Genomic DNA, 11584 nt, shown 5'->3' with positions numbered 1-11584 from the left:
AACAGCAGAGCCCCCTTGACGAGGGGTGAAAAAAGTGAGCTAAATTGGACAGGGTGTAAGCTTAAGTATGTGAGAGGAGCAGAATCAGGGACATGAACATGAGGTGAAAAGATAAGAAAGGGAGAGGACAGAGAAGAAACCAACCAATCCAAAGAGAATATGAGAGCACTGGAAGCAAACAGGCTGTGAAATTCCCTGGGAAGGTAAGTGAGCCTCTAGTTTGTTTGAATATGAAAATTTCTGGGTGTTTAATAGTAAATGTTGTTTCCAGTGGAGGGATAAATGGGCTCAGGGGAGATATTGCTAGAAGTAAGGTGTTTCGTGGGGACTGGGAGTGGGCTCTAGGTCATTCAGTCTCTCTTTTACCTAGAGTCCATGGCCATTTAGGATAGGATTTTCAAAAAAAAGTGCTCAGCATTGTAACACTGTTCCTGTTGAAGTCAGCGGACGGGTGGGGGGGAGGGAAAAAGAGTTTACCATTTTCTTAAATGGGAGGAGAGTTAAGGTAGCTTGAGCATTTTTGAAAATTCCACCTATAGGGTCTTGGCCTTAAGTGGCCCATGGGGCTCTTGCTGCTTCTCTCTCTTACTGAGATGCTGCTGGAGACACTGCTTGCTTAGCCTAGTAAAGTGCTGATTCTATATCCTCCCCCCCCCTTTTTTTGGCAGAAAACAGAGCCATTGCAGCTTTCCTATGAGATTCCTCCCATGGTAACAACAATAGAGCCACAGAAGCAGGTAATTACATACTCAGCTGCTGCACTGTAGCAACGTTGCTGTGTAAGGTGTCACACCTGTAAACATTCAAGGCTGAGTCCTGGCATTAGAAGTTGTTAGAGGGCTATATGTGACCTGTGACTATTCTTTAACCACTCTTGGATTATGGGGAATAAACGTTTTCCACAGCTATGAAAGTGGGGAACGAACATACACATATATTTATTGTGTGGCATCATTATATTTACAGCTTATAATCACTAGCTTACTGGGTAACTTTGTTTCATTTTCTTCATCTGCAAAACTGAGATAATGATACTTAGCTCCTTTGGAAAGTATTTTGAGATATATGGATGAACAGTGCTATATAGTAGCTAGGTGTTACTAGTGTGATTCAAAAGCTTAATGTGAATTATAATATATAATAATTCCTCTTTGTTTGAATCTTCCCTTGGAAATGCCCTGGCTTTTGCTTTCCATTATGTGATTAATAAAGCCATGGGGACTAGAGTTTCCTGTTTATGTAGAGCGATTTGTAGCTAAGTAAAACAAATGCATGGTAAGTGATATGTAAGCTTCTCCTCTATATTATGGGCAAGGGAAATTACATTCTTTTTTAGTTAAAATGAAAGATTTTTTTGTCCACTGCAACCTTATTTCAGAAGCAAGTGAATCCCAAGATGATATGAACAGCATCACTGCAAGAGCATAATGGTAAAACTCTTTCCCACCGGGCCTAAGACGCCTGATAAACAGCCCTTCTCATCATCTATTGGCATGAATTTCTAATTGCATCACTTTGCTAGCAGATTCCAGACTAGCTCTAAGTAGCAAAAAATCCTCAGAATAAATCAGGGATAAATGAAAACAAAGACTAAATCTATTTTATGGTCCTTGAGTCCTGATAAACTTTTTCAAATCTCCCTTTTCTGACCACCACTACTAATATGCTTAAGAATATTGTCTGTGGAGAGCTGGAATTAATATGTTCATAGGTGTTGTCACCTAGGGAGGTTCTCAAGCTGGTAGTGCCTCTATGCTTTGTTTTTCATTTTACTGTTGTGTAAATTTACCTGTAGTTCTTCTTGCAAAAGATGTCAGACAAACAACCTTGGAAACTGTATGTCTCTTTATCCGGAGAGCAGCTACAGCAGGATATCAACACGAGGTAGTCAGATGCCTAACAGTTTAGGGCAGAGAGTTCTATGACTGTGTTCATCTTTAATATGGAGACCAGAAGTCCCAACATACATTACTGCTTCTTGATCAGAACAGATCTTACAGCAGACTGGAACACTGCATATTAAGGCATTTAGTATCAAGAGGCTACACCACCATATTAAAGATGAAGGAGACTGCAGTCTTCTCTATTTTGTTTGTACAAATTAAGTGCAGTGCCTTGGACTTCTGACAAGTTGTCAGTGCTGATCTCTTTTGAGAAAATAGAGCTATCTCTGCTATAGGGGGATCACTGTGCTGAAAGTGTTGTCCAGTGGTAAGGCCAACTCCTAATGGTAATCTCAGTAGGTTAAGAGGTAAAGGAGGATGCCCCTGAAATACAAGGAATACATACTGTGAGCTCATGGTTTACTTTAGACCAAGTTTCAGCAATGAATAGTAAGCAGATAACTGCTAGCCCCTCTATATCAGTAGTTAAGGCTTGGGCATTTTCACCTTAGTAAAGCTAAAAAAATCACTTCATGAACACTAAAGTATCAAGCTGTTGTATGGAGTCTCACTAACATCTCATGCATTTAGCTACAAACTAATATATATTTATTTCAGCATTTTGCTCAAGAATTTTAGAGTAGAAAGCCTTTTATCTGATTTCTTAAAGAGGATTTCATCCTGTTCCTGTTAAAGTCAATGGGAATTTTGCCATTCACTTCAGTGGTACTCACTGGTGATGGAAAAACTTGGGGATGAACACAAAGGTATTGTTCTGTGGATGGTTGCTGCCATCGAGTGTCCCCTACCATGCATTACATCCATGTAATTGCTAGAAAGTTAACCAGTCTAATCAATAGTTTGTTTATGTGTGTATATGTTTTTTCTTTAAACTGTGTAGCGGTGATTTATGTTATCATATTAGTCAAATATCATGTTTTTTTCATCCTTCCTAAACCTATCATACTTAAGAGAGGCATGCAATAATAAACATGTCCAGCTACTTCCATCTATCTATACATAGGTCTTTCTTTCCACTTATCCTTTCTCCTTAGATTCATTTGAAGAAGGCTGCTGATGTTTGTAAGTAGGAATTGTTTTCTCTAAAACTGATTTTTACAAATATAAATTTATTTCAATTTTAAAAAGAATCTATCATGTTCTCTAAGTATATATGTTTTAAGGACATATTAATTAGTATTAAAATCTGACTGTGTGAACTAAAGCATTCAACAATCTCCCCAAAATCAAAACAATTGGCAGAGTACCCTGAAAATCAACAAGTCCACCCAGCTTCCTTCCCCTCCCGCCATTCCTATCTATTCCCTCACCCGTGGCTCTTGTCCCTTTCTCCCATCTCCTATTATCCACCCTCTGGCTTCAGACCCCTCTCTAACCTCACTCCCAGGAGCGGCGCCAGGGTTTTTGGCACCCTAGGCGGGGGTCCTTCCGCGCTCCCGGTCATCGTCGGCAATTCTGAGGCGGGGGGGGTCCTTCCGTGCTCCCGGTCTTTGGGGCACTTCGGCGGCGGGTCCCAGAGCGAGTGAAGGACCCGCCACAGAATTGCCACCGAAGACCCAGAGCGCGGAAGGACCCCCCGCCGCTGAATTGCTGCCCCCCCAAATCCTGGCACCCTAAATGGAAGCGCCGGCTCTGCTCACTCCTATGCATTCCAGTAAGGCTGCTTTCGAGTCCTAGATGCTGTCTGGGTACTGTAAGAGTGCGTCATCCTTTTTCTTTGTGCTGCCTGGGTGCCACGGGGGGGAGGAGGGGACTTTGAGGCCACCAGAGAGTCAGTCTCCCTGCTGCATTTCCAGTACCCAGTGTCATAGCTGGAGGAGCAATTGCAAGGAAAGTCATGTTCTGCCTCCCGGCAGCCCCAGGATGGAGCATACTCAGTCCAGTCACACATAGGCAATGTGAAGCGTTAAGCATGTTCAGTTCAGACAGAATGCTCAGAGAATTTGGCTGCTAAACTCTAGCATATCTCTGAGCATGTGTGAACTGAAATTTTCAGAGGCTCATAACTTAGTCACATTTGGGTAGATTTTCATGGAGGCAACAAAAGGCACACCCCTGTCACTATGGTAAATTTCCAGTCATGGGGGCACTAGAATTTTTCAACAAAATGGTTGTAAGAATTTTTTAACATGGCAAAACAATGTATTTTTCCTTAATCTCAGTCTGAGAAGCAGCTGAACAGTTTTTGCTGAAATTTTCCAAAACAATTCACTCCAAAGCAGCCCGCTGACATGGAAATATCAGCTTAAATGGTTAAAGTTTGGCAACTGAAAAGAGGGTCTTCTGCAAAGTTTTGAGCAACCTTAAGTATAGGCATTGCTACCTGCACCATCTACATTTAAATAATCCTAACACACTTAACAGCTCTGAGACTGGAAAAAATGGTCTTTTTAAAAATCTGAGATTCATGGAAGACAGGGGTATGAGAAGGAAGCTCCCCTTGGTTAATATTATTATTATAGAGTATTGGATTTTGCCACCAATGTTACTACTCTTCACTCACTGGTATCCAGAAGCCTATTTGTATGATGTGGGGGAAGCCTTTATGGGGCAGGTATTCCTGGAATTGCTAAGCTTCAAGTGAGTTTATTACAGCTGTTACTACTATCAATTTCAACCCAGAAAACTCAGGTCTAAACAAATACAGTATTATGGGAGCTGATTTACAAGAGCGTTAGTGAAAGCTTTTCACTTCCAGTGTTCACCTAAAAGACTTGCTATCTGGCACAGATGATGTTTGTCCTTTCTGAGTAAGGAATGAAACAGTGCTAAGCATAGAGTTAATTGGCACTTTAGACCTGGATGTGGCATAATACAGATTCTGAATTCTTGTGGACATTAAAGATCCCATGGCTCTTTTTGCTAGTTCAGAGGTGTTGGCTCTGGTGTGCAATCTTCTTGCTGAAATTCCTGTTACTTTGATTAGAAATAGTGTTCTTCTTTAAGAAGTGAGGTTTTTACCCACGAAAGCTTATGCCCAAATAAATCTGTTAGTCTTTAAGGTGCCACCAGACTCCTTATTCTTCTTTGTGTGTCCCTAAACTATAGCATAGTGTTGCTGCTACTATTATACTGTAGTGGTATCGGGTCTCGTCTCAGTTACAGCTGCATTTCAGAAGTAGTGCTTTTTGCACAGCAGCACTCTCGTCAACCAGCAGGCACTCTCATCAACCTTGGGTCCATACAAGGTTTTTATGTGGATTCTGTATCTCAAGACCATACCTTGTAAGAATGAGCCTGATGATACTATCACTGTTGAACATTTTGTAATAAATATACCTATCTCATAGAACTGGAAGGGACCTTGAAAGATCATCGAGTCCAGTCCCCTGCCTTCACTAGCAGGACCAAGCTTTTTTCTTTTTGCTCCCGATCCCTAAATGGCCCCCTCAAGGATTGAACTCACAACCCTGGGTTTAGCAGGCCACTGCTCAAACCACTGAGCTATCCTTCCCCCCATTAAAAAAAAATTAGGGTTGGAAGGGACCTCAGGAGGTCATCTAGTCCAACCCCCTGCTCAAAGCAGGACTAATCCCCAGACAGATTTTTACCCCAGTTCCCTAAATGGCCCCCTCAAGGATTGAGCTCATAATCCTGGGTTTAGCAGGCCAATGCTCAAACCACTGAGCTATATCAACATTTCATCCCACTCTCATCATGAGCCCTTCTCTCCCCCCCACCGCCTCCATCATCAGTAAGAGTTTGCATGATTTGGGGCATACAGAGTAAAGGCAGAAGAGTTTTAATACATGAAATGGATGTATTTAACATTTGCAATATCACTCAATAACAATACCTATATATGTAATAAGGTGTTTCTGTAGCACTGTAGGTGTGTGATGGTTTATAGCTCAATATAAAAAAGCAAGGTGCCCCAGGAAGTGTACAATCTGTTAGGGTATGTCTACATGCAATTAAAACTGCAGCTGGCCCATGCCAGCTGACTCAGACTTGAGCTAAGGGGCTGTTTAATTACAGTGTAGACATTGGGGCTCAGGCTGGAGCCCGGCCTGTAGGACCCTGCGAGGTGGAAGGGTCCCAGAACTTGGGCTGCAGCCTGTGCCTGAACCCACAATTAAACAGCCCCTTAGCCCAAGCCATCTGGCATGAACGAGCCACAGGTATCTAATTGCAGTGCAGACATACCCTTAGTGTATGCAGTGCAGACATACCCTTAGTGTATGCAGTGCAGACATACCCTTAGTGTACAAAAAGGGACACCAACAAAGGCTGGGACGGCTTGGGAAGGACAAGGGTTACAAAAGCAAAAGATCATGTGACTGCCTTCTTACTTTATGTTAATATGTAATCATTACAGTATGTAGGAAACAGTGGTGGAAGGCTAATAAAAAGGATCTTTAAGGAGGGATGCAATTCAATGTGGGTAGTATTTTTTATTTTGATTGTATATTGTTGCAAGACACATAATATGAGTGCCCTATATAAAGTAGCACCCTCCATTATCTGCCTCTCTGTATTAACAGAACAACCAGCGCACGCAGGTCCAGAAGGGGGCAATCTCTTCTATGGCCACTAGATGGCACTGCAGCTTCGCACTTTCCCATTCTCCAGTTTATCTGAATTTTTGATTATCCAATCTGGCCCTGGTCCCAATAATTGGATAAACGGGGTTCTGCTGTACGCCAAATATTTTATGATTTGCAAATGGCAGTACATAAAACCAGTAAGCTAGTCTGGTAGGATAAATTGATCTTTAAATTTTATATATAGTGCAAAAATAACAGGAGTACTTGTGGCACCTTAGAGACTAACAAATTTTACTCCTGTTATTTTTGCGGATACAGACTAACACGGCTGCTACTCTGAAACCTGTCATATATAGTGCACATCATCTATAACTTAGCCTCTAAGCAATGCCCCCCTGCATTTTCCTTTGACAGAATCACAACATCTTTTTGAACTCTGATCTTTTTGTAAGTTTTATGGTATTAGCCAAATGTAGGGAAATTTGTTCTTGAGCGTGTCTGCATGGGGACACTCAGGAAAGTTAAGATGAACTAACTGTAGGTGTGAACTTAAAGTGCATTAAATCCCTGTGTGGGCTTTCTCCTTCAGAAGTAAAGTGGCTTTTGTTCACCTTAATTTAATCCTTTTAAAGGGGATTAAGATGCTGCTGACTTTTGTATATTGCACATGGCTGTTTGCGTCAGTGCTGTGTGTCCTGACCCAGGAGTGGTTGTCGACAGAAGATGCAGTGCACCATCGGTAAGTATCCCAGTATGCCCTGCGCCACCATCCAGCACAATGTCTTGTGGGTCACTTTCACGTACTTTGTGAAATACCAGCAATTTGCACAGAGGTTTCTAGGAACTAGAGTCAGTTCCCACAGTCCCACTTTCTCCATCCCATAATGCTTGTTCCATCTCCATTTTCACACTTTTAAAAATTTGCACAATCCCACATGCTGCTTCTCTGTCTCTGCTATCTCTCTGTCAGAAGCACAGACCCTGCACAGCTCAGCACAATTCTCATGACCGTTGCTGATACAAAATGAAAGATTCTCCTGCATCTACGGAACCTCAATAACTTGTGCTACAATTGGTGGTGCAGTGATGAAAATGGGATGCCTGAGCACAAGGAATGGATAATGGACACAGTGAATCAAAATGTCAGCTTGTTGCTGGCATTCATTAAGCAACTCAACATGGTGAATTGGTGCTTCTGGGCCCTGACTGGTGGGATCACATCGTAATGCGGTGGTTTGGAATGACAAGCAGTGGCTGCAGAACTTTCGGATGCAAAAGGCACATTCCTGGATTTGCGTGCCAAGCTTGCCGTAGCTCTCCAGTGCAGGGACACTGGAATGCAAGCTGCATTGATAGTGGAAAAGCAAGTAGAGATCATAGTCTGGAATCTTGCAGTGCCAAATTGCTATTGATCAGTGGGGAATCAGTTCAGAGTTGGAAAATCCACAGTGGAGGCTGTTGTCATCAAAGCATGCAAGGCCATCAAGTATATTATGTTGCACAGAGACTGTGACTCTCAGCAATGTGCAAGAATAATAGATAGATTTCAAGCAATCGATAGGATGCAGATTCCTACTTTGACACCTTCACCCCTTGCCAATGAGTACATCAACAGAAAGACGTACTTTTCCATGATTATTCAAGCACTGGTGGATCACTGGGGACGCTTCACAGATATCCGTGTGGGCTGATCAGGGAAGGTGCATGATGCTTGCATCTTCAAGAATACAGGACTTTTTTAAAAGCTGCAAGCAGGGACAATCTTCCCTGACTGGCACATTAACAGTGGCAATGTTGAAATGCCAATGGTGATTCTGGGGGACCCAGCCTACCCCTTGCTCCCAAGCCAAGGAATAATCATCTACCAACTAAGCAGGTGCAGGATGACTGTTGAATGTGCTTTTGGTAGATTAGAAGCTCACTGGTGATGTTTGATGACTAGACTGGATCTCAGCGAGACAAACGTTCCTATCATTATTGCTGCACATTGTGTATTATGTAATTTTTCTGAGGCAAAGGCTACTGGGGCAACATGCAGAAATGTGGTGGACAGTCTGTCTTTTGAATTCAAACAGCCACACACCCAGGGCTATTTCTTCTGGCTCTAACCGAGCACAGGACAGTGATCTGTTGTGGACTGTGTAAATTAGACTGATATAAATTCAAGATTAGTGTTTCCTAACATGTAGTAGTTGCTTGAAGTGGTAACTATACATTCATTCCAAATTATTAACTTTAACTGTATTCCCAGTGCTTGTTTAAAAAGTAAAGTGAGGAATCAAAAGTAAAAGCTTTTGTTCTCTAAACACGATGGATGGGATGGATGCCATTTTTAAATTTGGGAAGAAGGGCAGGAGGGAATGGAGGTTTTAGGTACCAAAAAGGGAAACAGAGATGCTTTTAAAGAATACAGTATCTATACACTTACCTGAGCTCCTTTCTCCTTCATCACTGGGCTCATCCAGGCTTGACTGGTTGGACTGGCTTGTCGCTGGCGGAGTTGGGTGATTCCTGGATCATCACATGGTTTAGCCACCCTTCTGGTTCCCCCTCCTCCATCAGCTCACTATGCCCAGCTCTCACAAAGTGTCTGCAGTCACATTCAGAGTGCTGGTGGGGTCCCCAACTATGACATGCATGTCATTGAAGTGGCAAGACTGTGGCAGCCCTAAGACTTGTTGCCCTCACTCACCTCCTGATATGCCCGATGAAGTTCCTTCGCCTTCACCCAGCATTGCTGCTCATATCCCTGTCATGGCCCATGGATGTCTCTAACCTTCAGCTGCTCCTTAGCTGGGCTTGCACAGAGCCATGATGTCTAGGCAGGAATGTGTCTGGTAGCTTTGTGTGCATGGAGCTGACGTGGTGGATGCTAGCAAAGGTGTGTTAGTAGATATGCTCACCAACGTGAGCAACCAGGAAAAAACATTTCAAAATCACACTGAGTCTTTGAAAGGTCAGGCAGGCATCTGGTATGTATGACCCCTGGGCAGCAGAGGTCAAAATTATTACTGGAGTGACCCCTGTCTCGGGGGCAGGGGTATTATCAGATAGCTGCAGGATTGCTACGGTCAACAGAGGTAATGCGGTGCCTACAGTAGCACATCATCGTTGGAAGTAAATCGACTTTGGCTCTGCGTCATTTGGGGAGGTGGTGTTATTGCATCAATTAAATGGGCTGCTTATTTCAGCAGGAGACAAAGTTAGGTGTGGATGCATGCAAAATTATGTCAAAACAAATTGAATTAGGTCAAGCTAACTTTGTAATGTAGCCCAAGCTTAAGACTCGAATGCTAGCAAGGTTTAATTATGACCTTGTATTTATACAAAGCTTATTTTAGTCATTAATGGCATTTTCAAAGACTAGGACAATTCACAGCAACACACACCTGAAATCACACTGGATGCCATTGACCCATTGTTATGATATAGGTTGAGCAATGAAAGCCTGTCATTTACATAGTACATTTTCTGAGTCTTTCAACAGAGGCCTTCGGCCATGGATCTAGGGTAACCAAATGTCCTGATTTTATAGGGACAGTCCTGATATTTGGGGCTTTGTCTGTTACCCCCCAGCCCCTGTCCCGATTTTTCATACTTGCTATCTGGTCACCTTATGGATGCCATAAACAATGATGCATGTTAACAGTGCAGGACAGGCTATTTCAAAGCACTGTACTGACATCCATTTTGCATTGCATATAATATTGAATACTGTAAAATTTTCTCACTGGGTGCAGTACTTATCTGCATAGAGGGGGAAAACTAGGATGCTTTTGGTGCAGAATTAATTCCCAAGATTGGGCCTTGGGAATCTCCAGCAAACGTTGTGTACTTTTCCAGACTGACAGCTAGATGGTACTGTTGTGTAATGCAATAAATATTCCTCTGCCATTTCCCATAAGATGGCAGGTTAAACAGGACCAGTCACCAGTGCCTGTTTATTTTAATTTTCTTAAAAAACTGAATTTGATGCTGGCTAAAGGTGCCATATTATAACATCTTTTCAAAGTGATGTCCAGAGAACAGCTATAGCATAGGCCATAGCAGTGCAAGTTTCCCTACATCACTTACTGCCAAAGTGCTTCAACCTTGCCCTAGAGTGACCACTTTTAGGCATGACAGAGTAGTTCAGTCTCCATGACTATTAAATTTTGTTCCCTCTGCCATGAGATTGCCAGTAAGGGTATCAATTGTGATGGAGAGTCTTGTGGTGTGATCACCTGGTTAAGTCAGAAATGGACTGTGACCCAAAAACTCATGGCACATAGGACAGACAGCCATCAGGTGATAGTTTACAGGTAATTGGTCGTACAGGTCACCATCCACCTCCAAAACACCTTTTAACAGAAATACATAATAACCAAACTAACAATTTTTGATAAAATAAGAATATTTATTAACATTCAAGATTTACAAAAAAATAAAGCAAATCATTTAAAAAATCATTGCCAATTTGTATTTTAGGAAGAATGTTTTTAAAAAGCAACCCAGTAACTGTTAGAAGATGATTTTAAGCCCTTAAATTCATGTAGCCAGATCTAATACTATATACAAAACGCAATATTATCTTAAACATACCCATCCCTGTTCCAGATCCAGTCCCAGAATGCTAGTGTTGAGGGTGTTTCCTGCTTCCCATCACTCCATGCTTCTTATTAAAACTCAGGTCTACAGTGTGATGGGTTCGGTCACAGAGACCTCCTTGGGACTATCACCTGATGTGCTGAAATTACCTCTGAGCCCGTTTTCCCTGCCAGCTTGGGACTTTAGAACCCTGTCTTGTTGAGCCAGATATGCTAACCTGCTGCAACACAGACCCAGGGTCTAAACCACGCCCCCAAAGCTGCAGACTAAACTGAAAATGGCTTAGCAAGTACTCCTGTCTCCAGCACCCAGACACCCAGCTTTCAGTGGGATCCAAACCCCAAATAAATTTGTTTTACTCTGTATAAAGCTTATACAGGGTACCCTCATAAATTGTCCGCCCTGTATAACACTGATAGAGAGATATGCACAGCTGTTTGCTCCCCCAGGTATCAATCACTTACTCTGGGTCAATTAATAAACAAAAGTGATTTATTAAGTATAAAAAGTAGGATTTAAGTGGTTCCAAGTAATAACAGACAGAACAAGGTAAGTTACTAAGTAAAATAACTCAAAATATGCAAGGCTAACTTAATACACTAAGGA

Source organism: Emys orbicularis, chromosome 18 (assembly GCF_028017835.1).
Source record: "Emys orbicularis isolate rEmyOrb1 chromosome 18, rEmyOrb1.hap1, whole genome shotgun sequence".
Taxonomy (NCBI): domain Eukaryota; kingdom Metazoa; phylum Chordata; order Testudines; family Emydidae; genus Emys; species Emys orbicularis.
Note: the sequence above shows the minus strand (reverse complement) of the source record.